Source organism: Sylvia atricapilla, chromosome 1 (genome assembly GCF_009819655.1).
Source record: "Sylvia atricapilla isolate bSylAtr1 chromosome 1, bSylAtr1.pri, whole genome shotgun sequence".
NCBI lineage: Eukaryota > Metazoa > Chordata > Aves > Passeriformes > Sylviidae > Sylvia > Sylvia atricapilla.
Genome location: NC_089140.1, coordinates 95989100 through 95995099, shown reverse-complemented (window position 1 = coordinate 95995099; position 6000 = coordinate 95989100). Strand labels below are relative to the sequence as shown.

Sequence of the window (6000 nt, the reverse complement as noted above, 5' to 3'; positions counted from 1 at the left end):
TCCTTGACAAGTAAATAAACAAATCAATCAGTAAACCTAAATATAGTAAACATAAATATACTAAATCAGTAAACATAAATATAGTTTATGTTACTGTTTTAGTGGATTAGAAACTGGGAAGGACTTCTATGGACTGAAGACTACAGATACCAGCATGCTTTTTCCAAGAGTGCTTTACTTCTGTTCCAGTTTGCTGACTATACCAGAGGTTATGTAGCTATTTAAAATGTCCTTTAGTTCCTGCAGATAAGGATAAAAACAGTTTACCTTACAGCCCTAGATATGGTAAAAACAGCTGTTAAAACCCTGTTGGTGCTCAGAAAAGGTGAGATAATCTTGTCAGCCAGAAATAGAAGGTGTTACTTACTTCTCTTCGGAAGTCTGTGGACAGAGATGTCGTGTTCACTCTCAATTATATTATTCGAACACTTGAATAGAGGATATATAATCTCAGCACAAATTGAGCACTGCTTGATAAGCAGCCTTCATTGCTTCTTTTTCTTGCTTGGACATGTTTGCACTGTTTGGTTTAACCATCAATCAAAGCTCTCTTCATTTAAAGAAGCATCTTAGGATCATCTGTGTGAAATTATTAGAGATATGCAGAGCTTTGAGTCAGTGGCTACTCTAGATGCAGCACATAAGAGTTCCAAATACTGCCAATGGTTTCTCAGAATGTTGAATTTATCTCAGTTAATCATTAACTGATATCCCTACTATCCCTTTTGGCTCAGCAAAAAGATCTCAGGGAAAGGAAGGAGAGATATTTGTGATTATGATGTTTGTCTTCCCAAGTAATATTTATACGTGCTTCTGTGGAAATATCATTTCTTCAGGAATTTGTCAGCAACCCTGTGTATCTTGACATTTAATGATATATTTCAAAGACTGCACCTGGACCTTGCCTCAAACATTTCTAAAGTCTATGGGTATGGGGATAAAATTGCCTGATGATCAGAAATAATGAACAAATCCCTTGTTTGCTTTGCTTTGCTTACGTGGGCAGCTTTATTTCACTTATTAAACTGTCTTTATCTATACCCAAAATTTTTCACGTTTTGCTCTTATAGTTCTCTCCACCATCCTGCTGAGGGGCAAGTCAACTCGCAACACAGGATAGCATTAATAGAGCTGGTAGATATTTATGGGTTGGCATCTTAGAGTTCAGTTACGCCTGTCAAAACCAGTACTCTAATTTGCATTGAAAATTACCACATGAGGTTATGCCACTATGGCAATTATACTCCTGCAGGTTGCTCTATGGAAACTTTATTAAAAAAATTGTGTTTCACTCCATGTTTTGGAAATGGGGATAATGACACAGCAAACTGTTAAAGCCACCTAATTTAGGCATTACCACCTATAATTATACAGGTCTTTCTTAACAACCTATATCTTTGTAAAAATACTTCTAGTAAAACTAGTGAAACTGTGAGCTTACTTATTCAGATGGTCCAAGAATAGTACCTGGAAATCAGGAGTGAACTCCTGTTAGCAAAAGAACTATAGGAGAACTATGAGATTAGGAGTTTCCAAAAATGGGTTATCTGTGTAATATTGAAGAATTATACAACTTTATCTCTCTCTGCTGAAGAAATAAAAAACTCTTCAGTCTATCCAAACAAGATCTCCTGGTATGTAGCAGATCCTGAGAAATTAATTTGCAAAGATGGGACAGTCGCACAATTACAAGAAATAAGTGGGATAAGAAGCTTCACAAAGAAAATGTAAATTTATGTATGTAATTTTTGTGGCCATCACTCCCCCCCAAAATTGCAGAAATAACAGTTTTCTGCTATTACAAGATGCATTTCAACAATCAGAACAGCTTTTTAGTTACTTCATAATTTGTGTAATAGTGGTCTTAACTTAATGTGGTATAGGATGTCAGGATGCCCTTTTGCCCATCCATATAAGCTGTCCTCATTGTGAGCCTTCCCATAACCTTGTATTCTCCCAGCTTCCTCACTGCAAGTTAGGGTGGGAAAAAGAGAAAGTGGTGCTAAGTAAGCACTGCTCAGCAGGAGCTGAAATATTGGTGCTTTATCAACAATAGTTTAGTCACAAATCCAGAACACAGCACCATATGGGCTAATATGAAAACAATTAACTCCATCCCAGGCAGATTCCATGCAGTTGTGACTATTTTTTTTTTCTCTAATAAAAGGATACTCTACAAAAGGAAACAAGAGGAACACTGTGCTCAGGAAACAGTGCAGATTACTCTGGGGTGTATAAAGCTAGTTTATGTTCTACCAGGTCATGCACTTAGCAAAGGGTCAGAAATGGGTGCTAGAACCTATTGATTAGTAGGAATAACAACTAGAAGTCAAACAAGGATCAATATTTAGCCAAAAGGGTGAAGCAGGCCTTCCTTAAATACAATTAGAGCAAAATATGTTAGTGTTTTCATATTTATCTGTCTTTGTTGTGTGCTATATTCTGAAAATATTGTAGATTATATATTATTCATATATAGATAATGAAATTGTTATCTATGCATCCATTTACTGAAATAAAAGTTTACTATACTGTATTACTGTACACTTCTAATCAGTGCAGCAGATGCAACATGGTGAAAGAAGAATAAATACATTCTTACATAAGAAAAGAAGTGTTAGTCAGGAAAACCAAATGAAATGAACTTACTCTTATATTTTTTCCTTTTTTTTTCTTTCTTAACAAGGACTTATGGCAATATAGAGAAAGTAAAACTTCTTTAAACTTATTTAATGTTGAAGCCCTTCTGAAATTAGTAATGTGATTTCCAAGTATTCAGGAACATTAGGCATTAAAAATTGGGTTTTATGTCCTTGGGGAAAGAAATTAATAGATGTAAAAGATTCTCTATCTTAATCTATATATTTATAATATGTACATAGTTCTTGTCATTGCTTTGAGCATTAATGAATATTAAGCAGCAGTGAAATTACAGTTTGCAGAACCAGTCTTTTGGGACCTAGGTAGTCATGAATAAAGCCTAGGCCTTCCTTCTCAGAAGCTCTGAGCTGCATCTTTGACTGTTGATGTACTGCCATAGGTCATATGCTGCTGCAGCAGGGCATTGGCTCAGTGTCTGCCCCTCCAAAGTCCATACCTTAAGTTCCTTTCCTCAGTCACTCATTGTCAGTCTGTGATTCCAAACCCCCTGACAGCAGGACCAGCAGCCACAACATTCTGGCCATTTTCTCCCTTCCATATCCATACTATATTTTCACTCTTTCCCAAAGGCTGTTAAGTTTCAGAAGGGGAAAAAAAAAAAAAAAAAAAAAAAAAAAAAAAAAAAAAAAAAAAAAAAAAAAAAAAAAAAGAAAAAAAAAAAAAAAAAAAATAAAAAAAAAAAAAAAAAAAAAAAAAAGAAAAAAAATACCAAAAAAAAAAGACAAAAGAAAAAAAAAAGAAGAAAAAAAAAAAAAAAAATAAAAAACAAAAAACAAAAAGAAAAAAAAAAAAAAAAAACAACAAAAAAAAAAAAAAAAAACAATAAAAAGGAAGTAGCGTAAGTTCTTTACTTTATTGCTTTTTTGTCTCATTTGGATTCTGCTGTTTCCCTTATCTTAGTACAGATAATTTGAAGACCTTTCAAGTACTAGAAATCATGGCATTTTCTTTACAGAGAGACACCTACAGCAAGCTGTGTTTCCCATGTCTTGGAAAAATGACTGTCAGACACTGTAGTAGATTCAGCACATGAGAGTATACAGAGGCTGCTGACCTGTATAACATCACACAAGTATCTTCAATCTGATGTGACCCTGACTTCCTCTGGTAATTGAAGCTGAAAAATGAATTTGATCTCTTCTGCTTTGCTGTACACTTTTCCAGTGTATAGGAATCATCGCTCTGATTTATACAAACAACGTAATTTCTGTGGTTTGTTTACAGTTGCATTTTCTCTGCAGGCAATTTCAGGTATGTGCACTTCACTGTGCACATCCCACCGTGGTAATGGCTCATTGTCCATGCAGATGGTGAGACAGGTGAAGAGTGGCATCCCTCAGAGGTTGGTGCTGGAGCCAATGCTGTTCAGCACCTTTGTTGGCAATGTGAACAGTGGGAGTGAGTGCACCCTCATCAGATTTGCTGATAACACCAAGCTCTATGGTACAGTCAACATGCTGGAGAGAATGGAGGCTATCCAGAGGGATCTGAACAGGCTTGAGAGGTGGACCTGTGTGAACCTTGTGCAGTTCAACGAAGTGAAGTACAAAGTCCTAAACCTGGGCAATCCCAGGCACACTTGCATGTCTGGTGGAAAGTGACTGAGAGCAGCCCTGCAGAGCAAGACTTTGGGGTGATGGTTGATTAAAAACTAACCGTAAACCAGCAATATGCACTCACAGCACAGAAAGCCAATGAAATCCTTGCTTGCATCCAAAGGAGTGAGGCCAGCAGTTCAAAGGGTGGATTCTCACCCTCTGTTGTGCTCTGGTAAGACCTCACCTGGAGTACTGGGTACAGTACTCCAGAATTAAGAAGCACGTGGAACAGTTGGAGCAAGGTCGGAGGGGGTCAGAAAAGAGATAAGAATGCTGGAGCACCTTCCATAAAAATACAGGCTGAGAAAGTTGGGGCTGTTCCACCTGGAGAAAAGAAGGTAGTATGGAAACCTCAGGGCAACTCTCTAATATCTGAAGGGGGCTTACAGGGAGGCCAGAGAGGGACTCTTCATCAGGAATTGCAGTGATAGGTCAAGTAGTAATGGGTACAAATTGAACGAGTGGAAATTTAGGTTAGGTGTTAGGAAGTAAATCTTTACTTTGAGGGTGGTGAGAACAGGCTGCCCAAGGAGGTTATGTATGTCCCGATCCCGGAAGTGTTCACAGCCACGTTGGAAAAAGCTTTGAGCAACCAATTATAGTGGGAGATGTCCCTGTCCCATAACAGGAAAGGGTTGGGACTAGATGATTTTTGCTCTGTTTGGGAAGAAAGGTATCTGCCAGAGAAAGCCAGAGTTTCCCTTGGAATAAAAAATGTAAACCCTCTCCCTCCGAATTATTATAATTTTGCAGTTAAGGGCTTTCAGGTAAAGATTCAGGAATAAGAATAACAATTCTGTACTAGAAATATAAAGAATACAAATGTAGTAAAAAAAAAAAAAAAACCAAAAACAAACAACACAAAAACAAGTAAAAAAACAAACAAAAATCCTAGAAACCCCGACAGAGTCCGAATACAACCTGACACCCTGTTGGTCAGGGTGTTGGAAGCAGTCCAAATAAATCCTCCTGTAGTAACAGATGTGGTTCTGCTGGAATAGAGATGATCCTGTAGAAAGGGTTCAGTGATGATGAGATGGGTCCAGTCTTCCTCCAGGAATCCAGTGGAAAACAGGATACCAGGTGTTCCTGAGTCTCATTTTTTATCTAGGTAGGAATGGTTGGCTCCTCCCACTGGGTGGAGCATCTCACAATGGGATGATGTAATGTTTTCAGTAGCGTGGTGAGCCTTAATGGCCCATTAACAGTAGATATCCCCAAGAGGGAGGATGGGTTGTGGAAGAGATAGGGAACATTGCTCCACTTGCTTTTAGCAGATGCCCTATTATCAGAAGACACACACCAGCTCCCTCCTGAAGTTATGAGCAATGGGTTATGCAAGAGATAAAGAAAACATCTCCCCAACCAGTTTCAACAGATAGAAAAATAGAATAAACATTTTTTTGGTTACATGACCAAGGCAATGTTTAAGGTCTGTTCCATTCCCTTGACATTCTAACCCCTTAACATTCTATGATTTTATGATTAATTTTCTTACCTGTTGTTTATCACTTTGAGCAGTGCAGTTCACCAACGCTGCCAATATCTCCCTTTGTAAAGTTATATCTATTTTCTTATTAGCATTGTTATCCATTACACTAGAGAAACCATTTGATCTTTAATTACTCCACCTTTTAACTGCTCAAATTCACATTTGATCTATAGCCATTTAGGTTTCTTTAAAGAGGAGATATTATTGTTAATGGCATATGCATTGAAATATTTTTTACAGTCTTGAAAG

The 6000-nt window shown here is 37.4% G+C and overlaps 1 long non-coding RNA gene across 1 annotated transcript in view; it reads right to left on the bottom strand.

The window, feature by feature from the left end:
* Positions 1-3252: 3252 nt before the first annotated feature.
* Positions 3253-6000, bottom strand: part of LOC136369094 (uncharacterized) — a 383548-nt gene continuing 380800 nt past the window's right edge. Inside the window, exon 2 of the long non-coding RNA XR_010744956.1 lies at positions 3253-3506. This is a non-coding gene — a long non-coding RNA (uncharacterized lncRNA). The remainder of the gene's footprint in view (positions 3507-6000) is intronic.